The 14,605-nt window shown below is 41.5% G+C and overlaps 1 pseudogene; it reads right to left on the reverse strand.

Moving 5' to 3' along the window:
* Window positions 1-216: 216 nt before the first annotated feature.
* LOC113265785 (splicing factor 1-like) lies at window positions 217-1,898 on the reverse strand (annotated as a pseudogene).
* Window positions 1,899-14,605: the final 12,707 nt, after the last annotated feature.

Here is a 14,605-nt window from a genome sequence, read left to right on the forward strand (position 1 = left end):
CCTGAAACCACTTGTTCCCTCTTCTCCTTGGGAAGAGAAGAGCAAGGAATGGACAAAATGGAAAGGAATCTAATTGCAGCAGAAGATCAAGGAAGAGCGTCTCCTTGGATGGAGTCTGAATGGAGGAAGAGGTAAGGAAATAACAAAAGAAAAAGAAAAAGAAATAATACAAATTTCATGATATGGAGCCCCCATGTTTCCATTCTCTCCACAAACTTAGGCTGCTTTGCCAAACCAGCCTGTCCACCAGGGGCGCTGCGGAGGCTGTCTGCCTGGGAAGGTCACCAATGGGTTCCAGAAGTCCTCACTCTGATGGTTCAGGCCATTGCCTCCTCGGGGAAGGATCTTTGCTGCCATGGCAAGGGGGTACTGGAAGACATACTGCTGCTGAGCAGAAGGGGTGTGGTGGAGGCTGCTGCTGCTGCTGCCATGGGAGAAGAGGGAGGGGGCGGGGGCTGTCCACTGGGAGACAGGGGCTGCATCATGCCCATAGGTGGTGGGTGGCATCATAACTTTTCTTTGATGTGGACAATAGACCCCAGAGCCCACAGGCATACTTCCCAGGTACTGGTCCACTGGAGGAAAGCCATGGAGCCCAGGTGGGTGGGAGCCCTGGTTCATCTGTGGTGGTCGTGGCTGCCTCCAAGGGAGTGGGGGTCCATTAGGGTTATGCTGCATGGGACGTCCAGCACGCCCACCTGTCAGGCTGGGTAATGGCTGTGGGAGACTGTGGGGGCTACCTCCAGGCCCACCAGGACCACCTCTGTGCATGCCATGGTAGGGCCAAATCTCCGAAGCGCCAGAATTCATCATTCAGGGTGGGCAGCTCTGGGTGGTGGACATGAGAGACAGTGGAGGTGGGCTGTTGGCAGGAGCAGCAGGCCCAGGGGCGCTGGCCAAGGGCGTGGTGGTGGGCCAGAGATGGAGCCCATGGGCTCTTCACCTGGTTCAGCCATGAGGGACAAATATTCTTCATCCATCCGTGCTTTATCCTGAGCTGACTGGGGGTCAGCAAGCCTTGGGAATTTGCAATCAGAAGCACTGTGGGCATCCTCGGTACACACTGTGGTATCGGTAATGCTGCAGGTCTCTGAGCTCTGCCAGGGTCCTATGATCCTGTTATCGTCTTCCTGAAGGGTCCCATTCAAGCAAGCCAACTATAGAAGCTGCATCTTCCATAGATCATTCTGGCCCTCAGGGGTCTCAATACCCTGTTTCATGAGGTTTCTTATCTGTTCCATGGCTTTCTTCACATTCTCCATGGTGTTGGCGGTAACTAGGGCATGAAATGGCTCACCTTCTCCAGGCAACATCTGGCCATCTTTGCGCCCAGCTTTCCCTTCTTTGGCAGACCCTTTTCCCCAGATTATAATCTTGGTATTACACTCCTTCTCTATGTTCTTCAAGGTGTCCCCTTGGGGCCCAATCAGCAGCCCCACGAAGTTGATTTCTGGATATGCACTTGTGGAATCATTATTTTATTGCTACACAGGTTGTTGGAGGTTTGTAATCTGCAGGAGGCTTAAAATCAGGGCTGAAGGCAACCATCCCCGTGATGAGGTTGGGCTGCTCCTCTTCGGGCATTTTGCCGGTGCGGAACTTGGTGAGTGTTAAGCCTCTTCCCCTTGCTATTGTAGATGGGCTCAGTGGAAGGGGACCTGTCCTCAGGGTTGTGGGGGGATGTTCAGGTCTCCTGTGCACAGTTTATGAGTCAGGTCTTCTATCTGCAATTGCACTAAATAAGCTCTTTCTTGTTCCCGAGTAAGTCCAGATGAGAAAACTGTAGGCATTCCTGGATTCGCCATCTTCTGTTTCATTGTATCTTGTTTCCAGTGGCTCCTCTTCCACTTCATACTTGGGAAGTCCAGCAGCATCATGGCATGTGCTCTGGTCGCCATGGCAACCCCCAGACCGGGTGGTGATGGCTTTCTTCGTGAACCTTCCAGGGGGAGGGGACCTGTCTATGTTGCTGTGGAGCACATGGAGCCCGTCATCTCACACCCCTAGCAGCGGCTGGGCCAGACGTACCTGGTCCATTTTTTGAAAATGTTTGTTATAAAGCAGTAAGCCTCTGGTTCCCTAGGTGGCTCAGTCAGTTAAGTGTCTGCCTTTGATTCAGGTCTTGATCCCAGAGTCCTGGGATGGAGCCCTGCTGGCGCTCCCTGCTCATCAGGGAGTCTGTTTGTCCTTCTTCCCGTCCCTCTTCCTCTCCTTCTGCCCCTCCCCCCGCTTGTGTGGGCTCTCCCTCTCTCTCTCAAATAAATAAATAAATATTTTTTAAAAAGCAGTAAGCCTTATCATCTGCTGTGAGATAATCATACATCACCTGTTACTAGTGAGAGTTAAATACTAAAATACATTATTTACTTATTATATTCAAATATTCAAAGTTATCCAATAATAATGTTACTAGTACTGGAGCAGACACTGTTAGTTCCCTATCCAAAGCCCCTTGGCCTTCATCTCTACACACTGAAGGCTGTCTACTGTGAATATCTGTGACTTTCTGCCTGAGGGTTTTGCTAGCTACCAGAGCATTCAGGACCCTGTGCATGGCAAAAGGAAAGTGCTGAAAAATTTATGTCCCCCAGGTAGTTCTCGACCAAGGAGGGATAGGAGTTAGTAGTTGAATACCCCAGCTTGCTAGCCCCTTGGTTGAGGTAACTCTGAGGTGTATCTTCTACACTGGCTAGAGTAGAGTTCCACACTGGGATTGCTTTCCCATTTTCCAACAAAAAGACACACCTTTTGTTGGCTTCTTTCCTTTCCCTGTCTTCTATCCCCAATCCGCAAACAGCACTTTCTGGGATTCCCTCCCAAATTAACAGTTAGCACTCTAATCCTTGTCTTAGGGTCTAGTTCTGGGGTAAACCCAACTAAGACACCTACTAACTTTTTGTTTCTGACATAGTTTGCTGGATAGGAGAGCCAGTGGACTGTAAAGTAGATATCCATTGCCCTGAGTACATCCGTGGGAATATGGTATATGTCGTTTGTGTTACAGTAGAACAAAGGATTATTGTAAACAGGTAGCTGATTGATTGACCATAACACTAGAAAAGATTGCAGCTCCATAGAGGATGGGACCCTGGAGAACAGTACCACACCTTATGATCTCTCTACTCCCAGTCCAGTCCCAGGCTTAAAGAGCATTAGTTGGTAGAAAAATGCCTGAGAATACCCTTTGTTTTTGATAAGCACCAGGTTTGAGCATAAGGAGACAAATTAAAATTAGAAGTATTTCCTTTTTTAATAACTTTAGGAGAATTTTTCCTTTTCTTTCTTCCTTCCTTCCTTCCTCCTTTTTTCTTTCTTGTTTTTTTTTTTTTTTAAGATAGGTGAGGCGGCTCAAACTCAACTTGTAGAATGATGTAATAAGGACCTCCAAAAATCCACTCCTCATAAAAGCAAGGAGAACACTGGATAAAACGATCATAATCAATATTTTCAGGACTCTGGAAATTAATCAAAGGTTTACAACAATATTGGGAATGTTTATTCAAGAAAGGTGGCTTAATCTTGGTAAGAACCGCAAATACTGTGGCATTTTAACTTGCCCTAATCCCACCCCTTCTCCCATTTCCACAGTGGCCTTGAAAACCCATGAAATCACAATTATGGGAGCTGGGAAACCTGACAGTTTAGCATTGACTGGAGGGAGAATAGAACAGCCTTGAAAAGTCCCTAAAAAACCCAACCCCAGAGAATTGTCACTATTCAACCTGTCCGGCAGTTCATAAAAAGCTCCATTCTGAGACATCATCTTTATTTGACCTGACTCAGAATTTTCTCTGTGCAAACAACTCTACCTGCAGGGCATTCGTAAAAGCAATCATGGGCAATTATTTAAAATCACAGCTGCCTGAGATGGCATTACAAGCTAGGGTTAACAAGAGGCTGACCAAAAGCTTTATTTTTTTAAAGATTTTATTTATTTATTTATTTATTTATTTATTTATTTGACACAGAGAGAGAGAGAACACAAGCAGGGGGAGCAGGAGTGGGAGAAGCAGGCTCCCCACTGAGCAGGGAGCCCGACGTGGGTCTCGATCCCAGGACCCTGGGATCATGACCTGAGCCAAAAGCAGGTGCCCCTGACCAAAACTTTAAAAGAAAAAACTGGGGAATAAGATTTCTGTAGGGTGCTTTGAAAAGCTCTGACCTATTGTCAGGAATCGAGAAGGCCACGTGAGGGACACCTGGGTGGCTCAGTCAGTTAAGTGTCTGCCTTCAGCTCAGGTCATGATCCTGGAGTCCTGGGATCGAGCCCCACGTTGGGCTCCCTGCTCACACATGCAAAGAAATAAATAAAATAAATAAATAAATAAATAAAATGTTTTTAAAAAAGGCCACATGAATGTGTTGGGCTGTGCCCATGCCCAAAAAAGACCTCAGAAGGCCCTAAACGCTTACCTCTGGCCAATATTGAGGCTCATCACAAGCAGGAAGTGAAGGCTAGCCCAAAGGATAAAACAGCCTGTTGGAGCATTCGAAGCAGAACATGCCCCAAACATGTACTGAGCCCCTCAGCAAATGCTGGGAGACTTATTGGCTCAAAGCATTTTAAAAAATCCCTGCTCCATGGATAGCTATTATGCTAACCATGCAGAGACTTCAGTGGCCACACACAACAAACTAATTTAGATTTATAAAATGAGGCCAGGAAAGTCACTACACATACTACAGATCAATATCTCTTATGAATGTAGATGCAAAATCCTTTTTAAAAATTAGCGAACTGAATTCGGCAACATCTAAAAAATTATACACCATGGCTAAGTGGCATTTATCACAAGAATGCAAAGTTAGTTTAGCACACAAAAATCAGTGTAGTACACCGTATTAATAGAATGGAGAACAGAAACCACGTGATCATATCAATGGATGAAGAAAAGCATTTAACAGTATCTAGCACCCCTTCATAATAAAAACACTCAAGAAACTAGGAATAGCAGAGATCTTACTCAACCTAAGAAAGGACATTTACAAAAACCCCACAGCTAACATCATGCTTAATGGTGAAAGACTACTTTCTCCTAAGATCGGGAACAAGACAAGGATGTCCTTCTACAAGGATTCTCACACCTTCTACTCACTATTGTAATGGAGGTTATACCTAGGGCGATGAGGCAAGAAAAAGAAATGAACGACATACAGATTATAAAGGAAGAGGTAAAGCTAGTCACAGATGACATGGTCCTACATGTGGAAGATCAAAAGGAACTGACACCAAGATTATTAGAACTAAGAAGCAAATTCAGCAAGGTTGCAAGATACAAGATCAATATACAAAATCGTTTGTATTTCTACATGCCAGCAATGAACGATCTGAAAATGAAATTAAGAGAACAGTTCTAAAAGAAATAGGAATAAAAAGGATACATTTAACAAAGGAGGTTACAACATAAAATAAATAAATTCTACAACAAAAAATTAAAAATGGCTCAATCAAAAGTTGGGCAAAGGTTTGAGTAAGCATTTAGCCAAAGAAGATCTACAAATGGCCAATGCATGAACACATGAAAATATGCTCAATATTAGTCATTGGAAAAATAAAAGTCAAAACCACAAGGAGATACCACTCACCAGGATGGCTATCATCAAAAGGACGGACGATAGCAAGTGCTGATAAGAATGAGGAGAAATTGGAACCCTCATCCACGCCTGGTGGGAATGTAAAATGGTACAGCCACACGGAAAAACAGTCTGTCAGTTCTTCACAAAGTTAGACACAGAGTACCGTATGACCCAGTAATTCCCCTTCTAGTCAGATACCCAAGAGAATTATATCCACACACAAAAACCTGTACATGAATGTTTATGGCACCATTTTTCACAATAACCAACAAGTGGAAACAACTTAAATGATGAATGGATAAACAAAATGTGATTATTATTCAGCCATAAAAAGTAATAAAGCTCTGATACATGCTATAATGTGAATAAATCTTGAAAACATTATGCTAAGTTAAAGGAGTCAGGCATAAAAGGCCACATATTATACGATTCCATTTATAGTAAATGCCCGGAATAGTCATATCCATTGAAACAGCTAAGAGATTAGTAGTTTTCCAGGGGCTGGGGCAGGAGAAAATGGGAAATGGCTACTGAGAGATATGGGGTTTTGTTGGGGAGTGTTGAAACAATGTTCTGCAATTACATAGTAGCAATGTTTGTACAACTTTGTGAATATACTGAAAACTATTGAATCGTATACGATAAAGGATGAATTTTATGGCATCTGACTTATCTCTCAATAAAATTGTTATTAAAATATAATAAGTAAGAAAATATATTAAAAAAATGGATGGGGCAGGAATCTACCAGCTACAATCTCGGTATACGGAAGTCACATGGCCTCCTGGGTAACATCAAGGCAAAGCACTCAAGCTACTTTCAGCACCTTTTGAATCCATCAATGAAACTTCATGGTACAATAGGGGATTGCAAAAGACTGGAGTATTCTCTTCAGAAAGCTTCCTGAAACATCCCGTTTGGGAGCAGTTTGTGGGGGCAAATGAAGAGAAAGAACAATTCTGCTTGAGCACCTGTCCCTTGGCAGGCCAACCGACAGCAGTGGGTACAAACGTGTATTTATAAACTGCTTCAAAAATGGTTTAGAGAGGAAGTAAGCAGCAAAGCTGACATGCCCGCTAAAGGAGAAAAGATTGCTTCAGAGCCAGCTTCATGGGTGTGTGACCTGTGCAACCGGACCAGGCCCCACATTCAGAAGGGTCTTGTGCTTGGTTTAATGCTGTCCTGCTGCTGCCTTGAAATTCTTTTTTAAAATAATTTTCTAAAGATTTTATTTATTTCAGAGAGAGAGGGAGAGAGCATGAGCGGAGGGGGGGGAGGGAAGGGCAGAGGGAGAGGGAGAAACAGGCTCCCCGCTGAGCAGGGAGCCTGATGCAGGCTGGATCCCAGGACCCCAGGATCATGACCTAAGCCAAGGGCAGATGTTTACCCAACTGAGCCACCCAGGTGCCCTGCTGCCTTGAAATTCTTAATAATTTTATCTCCGAACTTGTGTTTTGTAAGGGAAATCTGATGGAACAATGGAGCGTGAACGTAAGCAGAAGAGATGTGGACGACATGCATGTCCGCTGTTTGTTGTCAACCCACCCACATAGAGCATTCATGCATCAAGAGTTCAGCAACACCAGAAATGAGTACAAGTGATGTCTATGACTCCATATGCAGGGCCACTGACGGCCCCCAGAAGGCGCATTTACCACATAAACTAGAACTTGCTAAGATGGCGGTGGTGTTCCAAGAAACACAAGCAACCCAGGGACCCTATTATATCCTTTCTTACTCCCCTTACTGCATTGCATTAGCTAACCACTTACTCTGAAAGCGATGACACAGAAGGAAAGGGAAAGATAGAGCAAAGCTATACTTCCTTTCCTTTCAGTTTTTTTCTTACTCATCAGTAAGCTAAAGGCGGACTCTTGGTAGAATGTGAGCACATCAAGAAGTGAAATAACAGTATTTGGCTTCATCTTCTGGAGGATTCCCACTGTTCTGGTTAGAACAAAATACGTATGCGCGTATGAGCTACAAGATACTGATTGTGTGATTTGGGCAATTCTGGGTACAGGTTAAAAGCAGCATTGGGTAATACAAAAATGAATGGTAAACTTCATGCTCGTAATTCAAATTTTTAATTTTTCTTTGTTTAGAACCACATTAAATAGCACATAAAATACATCATGACAAGTCGAGAGAGAGAGAGAGAGAGAGAGAAACCATGGGAGATAGGACAAAGCTATTTTAGTAATGGCACTTTAATGGCACTCTGTTCCTGCTTTTTGAACAAATGGCCCCACGTTTTCCTTTTGCACTGGGCCCTGCAATTTATGTAACTGGAGACTGCCTTGATAACTAAATTTGTGATTTTCAAAAAGTCTGCTGCTTCATAAGCCCACACTTTATGTTGGAGTCATTGTGTGGGTGTAAATTGTGTGAGTGGGTGTGTGTTAGCAGGGGTGGGGTGAGGTGGGGAAGGTGCTGGAGAGCGAGCTGACAGTGGCAAGTCCAAATTAAGAGCACGCAGAGGGGTTTCAGAAAAGATGGTGGTAGTTGGACTCTCTGAGGGGCTCACTCTCAGTATTTAAGTCACAGAAAAAATGCTGAGATATTATCATCTCATATTTTCCAAGTCAAATGATGAAGAGATAGGGGCCGGGGCGGGGTGGGAGGAGTTTCAGCTTCACCATGGCAGCAAAAATTTTTCAGAAGCCTGAGCGAGACAGTTCTCCCTCAAAGCTAACCGTCCAGATTGTGAGGGAAAATCCTAATTGGCCATGAATGTCGTTTGTTGTGTGATACAAAGCAATCTCAAGCTTTTCTCCATGTTTTACCCTTGGCATTTTTGTGAAAAAGGGTTGCTGCCTCCCAGTGCCCAGGCAGTGAATGTTTTCCAACACATCACTTCTCTCGCCACATAAAACGAGTTTTAGATCATTTTCTCTCTACATCTTGACATCTGTTTGAAGTATATATTATCCTGTAATAGGCATGAAACATTTTAAAGATACAAAACTGAAGCTTGGTGAGATCAAGGAGTTTGCTCAAAGTCACACCAGGAGCTAAAGAAGAATCCCAATGTGCTCCTGCTTGACATAATGAATGGGACACTGGATTTTGTTCCCTTACTCTCTAAAGACAGCACATGGTTTTCTAATTTGGTGTTGGCTGTGTGGTTTTGTGGGCAGGAAGGAATGATGATTCACTTTAGACTAAGAGATACTTCAGATATTGTAAAGGTCAGCTGATTAGCAATCTTAATTCCATCTGCAACCTTAATTCTCCTCTGCTGTGTAATGTGTACTCATGGATTCTAGGGATTATGACGTAGATATATTGGGGGGCCATAATTATGCCTACCGATACATGATACAAAAATGAGTAAATATACAATTTAACAATAAAATGGGAGATCTCAATATTCAACTCCCCAAAATTGATTAAATAACTAGACAGAAAATCAGCAAGGACATATAAGACTCGCTGTGCCTTTATAGGCACAATGCTATCAAACAACTTGACCTAATTGACATCTAGAGAACACTCCACTCAACAACAGTATACTACACATTCTTTCAACTGCACACAGAACTTTCTGCAGGATAAACCATATTCTAAGCAATAAAACTAGCACCAATAAATTTAAAAAGATGGAAATAATTTAAAGTATATTCTCTGAAACACAATGGAATTAATTTAGAAATTTAAAAAAAGAATTGAGGCACCTGGGTGGCTCAGTTGAGGGTCTGCCTCCGGTTCGGGTCATAATTCCAGGGTCTGGGATCGAACCCCACATCCGGCTCTCTACTCAGTGGAGAGCCTGCTTCTCCTTCTCCCTCTGCCCTGCTGGTTCTCCTGCTTCTGCTCTCTCAATCTCTGTCAGATAAATAAATAAATAAATAAAATCTTTTTTTAAAATTGTCAAATCCAGGGGCGCCTAGGTGGCTCAGTCGTTAAGCCTCTGCCTTCAGCTCAGGGCGTGATCCTGGCATTCTGGGATCGAGCCCCGCATCAGGCTCCATGCTCTTCTGGGAGCCTGCTTCTTCCTCTCCCACTCCCCCTGCTTGTGTTCCCTCTCTCGCTGGCTGTCTCTCTCTCTGTCAAATAAATAAATAAAATCTTTTTTTAAAAATTGTCAAATCCACAAATATTTGGTACCTGAATACCACTTTTCCATCTGTGGATCAAAGAAGAAATTAACAAGGGAAGTATTTTTTAGCTGAATGAAAATGAAATTACACCATATAAAAATGTATGAGATGCAGCCAAAGCAATATTAAGAGGGAAATTTGTATCCCAAATAGTTATGTTAGAAAAGAAGAAAAGTCTCAAATCAATACAGTAAGCTTTCATCTTATGAATCCCAAAAAAGAGTTAAACACAAGGCAAGCAGAAAGAAGATAAAAGATTAGAATGTAAATCAATGAAATACAAAACAGGAAATCATTAAAGAAAGATCAATAAACCTAATTCTTCTAAAAGATCAATAAAACTGATAAAACTTTAGCTAGACTGACCAAGAAAAAAAGAGAGAAGACACAGACCACCAAAATCAGGATAAAAAACAGGGGACATTACTACTAATCTTACAAAACACAGAAGAATATAAGGGAACACCACGAACTACTTTATGACAACAAATCAGACAGTTTAGATGAAATGTATAAATGCCTAGAAAGACATAAATTAGCAAAACTGACTAAAAAATAGAAAATCAGGGGCACCTAGGTGGCGCAGTTGTTAAGCGTCTGCCTTCAGCTCAGGGCGTGATCCTGGCGTTGCAGGATCGAGCCCCACATCAGGCTCCTCTGCTGGGAGCCTGCTTCTTCCTCTCCCACTCCCCCTGCTTGTGTTCCCTCTCTCGCTGGCTGTCTCTCTCTGTCGAATAAATAAATAAAATCTTAAATAAATAAATAAATGAATATAAATAAATAAATAATAGAAAATCACAATAGGCCTATAACAAGTAAAGAAATAGATTTAATAATCTAAAATCTCCCCCATGAAGCAAAACCCAGGACCAGATGGATTCAAAGGTAGATTCTATTGAAGATGTAAAGATGAAATAATGCCAGTCCTACACAAACTCTTCCTGAAAATAGAGGAGGGAACAATTCTCAATTCATTCTATGAGGCAGAATAACCGTGATATCAAAGTCAGACAAAGACATCACAAAAAAATAAAATTGCAGACCAACATCTCTCATGAATACAGATACTATAATTCCCAAAAAATTTAGCAAACCAAATCTAGTTAGATCTAAAAAGGATTACATATCACAACCAAATGGGATTTATCCTAGGAATGCAAAGTTGGTTTAAAGCTGAAAACCAGGGGCACCTGGGTGGCTCAGTCAGTTAAACATCCAGCCCTTGGTTTTGGCTTGGGTCATGATCTCGGGGTCCTGGGATCAAGCCTCACATTGGGCTCCACACTCAGCACAGGGTCTGCTTGTCCCTCTCCCTCCCCTTCTGCCCCTCCCCTCGCTCGTGCGTGCATGCGCTCTCTCTCACTCTCAAATAAATAAATAAATAAATAAATAAATAAAATCTTTAAATAAATAAATAAAATTTAAAAAATAAAGCTGAGGGGCGCCTGGGTGGTGCAGTCGTTAAGCATCTGCCTTCGGCTCAGGGCGTGATCCTGGCGTTATGGGATCAAGCCCCACATCAGGCTTCTCCACTAGGAGTCTGCTTCTCCCTCTCCCACTCCCCCTGCTTGTGTTCCCTCTCTCACTGGCTGTCTCTCTCTGTCAAATAAATAAAATCTTTAAAAAAAATAAATTAAAAAAAATAAAAATAAATAAAAATAAAACTGAAAACCTACTAACATAACAAACCGTATTAAAAGAATAAAGGGCAAATACTGCATGATCAGCTCAACAGATACAGGACAGGTATTTCACAAAATCCAATACCCATTCATAATAAAAACTCTCAACAAACTTGACATAGAAGGGAACTTCCTCAAACTGAAGAAGGGCATCTATGAAAACTATACAGCTACCATATTTCATGGTGAAAGACTGAATGCTTTCCCCCTAAGATCAGGACTAAGGAAAGGCTGTCCATCTCACAACTATTCAGCATTGCACTTGAGGTTTGACCAATGCAATTATGCAAGGAAAAGAAAGAGAAAATATTCAGGTTGGAAAAGAAAAAGTAAAACTTCACAGATGATATAATCCTGTGTATAGAAAATCCTATGGAATTCTCAAAACACTATAGAATGGATAAACGAGTTCAGCAAAGTTGAAGGACATGATACCAATATATGAAAATCAATTGTCTTTCTGTATATATGGGGAATGCATAATCCAAAAGTGAAATTAGGAAAACAATTCTATTCATAACTTCATCAAAAAGAATACAAGTTTAGCAATAGATTTAACAAAAGAATTGCAAGGCAAGTACCCTAAAAATTGCAAACATTGCTAAGGGAAATTAAAGACAATTTAAATAAATAGACATTCCATGTCCTTGGATTTTGGAAGTTTCCATATTGTGAAAATAATAATTCTTCCAAAATTGATCAGTAGATTCAGTGCAATCCCCATCAAATTTTCATCAGGCTTTCTCTCTCTCGTGCTCTCTCAATCAATAAGATTATCATAAAATTTATATGAAAAATCAAAAGACCCAGAATAGCTAAAACAGATTTTATATTATTTTTTTTAAAGATTTTATTTATTTATTTGACAGGGAGACAGCCAGCGAGAGAGGGAACACAAACAGGGGGAGTGGGAGAGGAAGAAACAGGCTCCCAGGGGAGGAGCCTGATGTGGGGCTCGATCCCAGAACGCCGGGATCATGCCCTGAGCCGAAGGCAGACACTTAACAACTGTGCTACCCAGGAGCCCCTAAAACAGATTTTAAAAAAGAAATGTGGCAGACATTTATGTAAAAAATTTTAAAGCTTACTATAAAGATACAGCAATCAAGACAGAATGGTAGGACATTAAGGGTAGACATACAGATCAATAGAACAGAACTGAGAGTTCAGAACTACACTTTCATATTTGTGGTCAATTGATTTTTCAACAAAGTTTCCAAAGCAATTCACTGGGAAAGGATAGTCTTTTCAACAAATGGTGCTGGTATGCGTGGACATCACAAGCCAAAAAATGAACCGTAGACCTTAATGTTAGAGCTAAAACTATAAAAATATTTAAAAGAAAACTTTCAAGCTCTTGGATTCCACAAAGATGTCTTAGATACAGCCCTAAAAAGAATGATCCATAAAAGAAAAAAAAATGTGATAGATTGGACTTCATCGACATTTTAAACTGTTGTGCTTCAAAAGATACCATGAAGAAAATAAATGGACAGGCAGCAGTGTGGGAGAAAATATTTGCAAGTCAGACATGCAACAAAAGGCTTGTGTCCAGAGTATAGAAAGAATGCAGGGGTGCCTGGTGGGCTCAGTCAATAGAGCATGCGACTCTTGATCTTGGGGTTGTGAGTTTGAGCCCCAAGTTGGGTGTAGAGATTACTTAAAAACAAAATCTTTAAAAAAAGATTATAGCGAGAACTCTTACAACTCAGTAATAAGACAAACAATTCAAAAGTAGCAAGTGATTTGAAGAGATATTTCCCCAAAGAAAATATATAAATAGTCAATAAGCACATGAAAAGATGCTCACCATCGTAAGTCATTAGGAAAATGCAAATTAAAACCTCAAGGCAATACTATTTCACATCCACTAGAATGGCTATTATCAAAAAGTCATATAACAAGAAATGTTGATAAAGATATGGCTAAATGAGAACTCAGATATTGCTGAGGAAAATGCAAATGATGCAGCCACTTTGGAAAAGTGGGAATTTCTTAAGAAGTTAAGCACACCTTTACTATATTACCCAGCAGTCCCACTCTTTGGTGTCTACCCACGCTAAATGAAAACATATGCCTACACAAAAATTTGTATACCAATGTTCGTAGCAACATTATCTCTAAAAACCAAAACGTGGAAGCAACCCAAGTGTTCACCAATGGATGAATGGATAAACGAAAGATGATACAGCCAAACAATGGAATTTTATTCAACAATAAAAAGAAATGAAGTAGTGATAATATGCTACGACATGGAAGGACCTCAGAAACAGGCTATGAGGAAGAATCCAGACAGGAGACCACATATTATATGGTCCTACATATAGGAAATGTCCAGAAAAGGCAAATTTATAGAGACAGAAAATAGATTCGTGGTTGCCTAGAGCTGGAGGTGAGAATGGGAAGTGATTGCCAATGGGCACAAGATTTCTTTTTGGGGTGACGAAAATTATTCTGAAACTGGACGATGGTCATAGTTGCACAGCTTGGTAAATTTACTAAAACTCAGAAATGGTTCATTTAAAATGGGTGAATTTATGGTGTACAAATTATGCCTCAATAAATTTATTTAACAATTCTAATGGAAACCAAATTCCCCACTTAGGGTACAAGACGCAGTGCAGCTCCTTGGGAGTATTGGCTAGTGTTTGTTGCCCATAAGGTAAGGCCCTTAGAGGCATCTTTTTATACGAAGGGAAAAACTACAATAGCTATAGCATTTACTGAGTTCTTACCCTAAGCCATGAGCTATCCTAAGCACTTCAAGTGCATTTCCTCCTTTAATGCTCATAATACATTTATGAGTTAGATTAAGTAACTCGATCCAAGTCACACAGGAGACCAAACCAGTGCTCAGATTCATGTCTGCCTGGATTGAGAGTCCTTCCATATTCTTAGGTCTTTACACGAAGCTTGAAAAAAGGACAAATTGGGGTGCCTGGGTGGCTCAGTTGGTTAAGCATCCAACTCTTGATTTCGGCTCAGGTCGTGATCTCAGGGTCGTGAGATTGAGCCCCATGTCCAGCTCTATGCTTAACGGGGAGTCTGCTTGAGTTTCTCTCTCTCCTTCTGTTCCTCTCCCGGTCCATGCACGCTCTTGCTCTCTCTCGATCTCTCTCTCAAAATTAAAAAAAAAAAAAAAAAAAAGGACAAATCACCACCTTTAAAGAGATCCGGAAGACTTTGCTACCCATCTGACAAAGCAGTAAGTGTCATAGCAGTTGTGATCACAGACTTTAAGAA

Source organism: Ursus arctos, chromosome X (genome assembly GCF_023065955.2).
Source record: "Ursus arctos isolate Adak ecotype North America chromosome X, UrsArc2.0, whole genome shotgun sequence".
In the NCBI taxonomy this organism is placed as follows: domain Eukaryota; kingdom Metazoa; phylum Chordata; class Mammalia; order Carnivora; family Ursidae; genus Ursus; species Ursus arctos.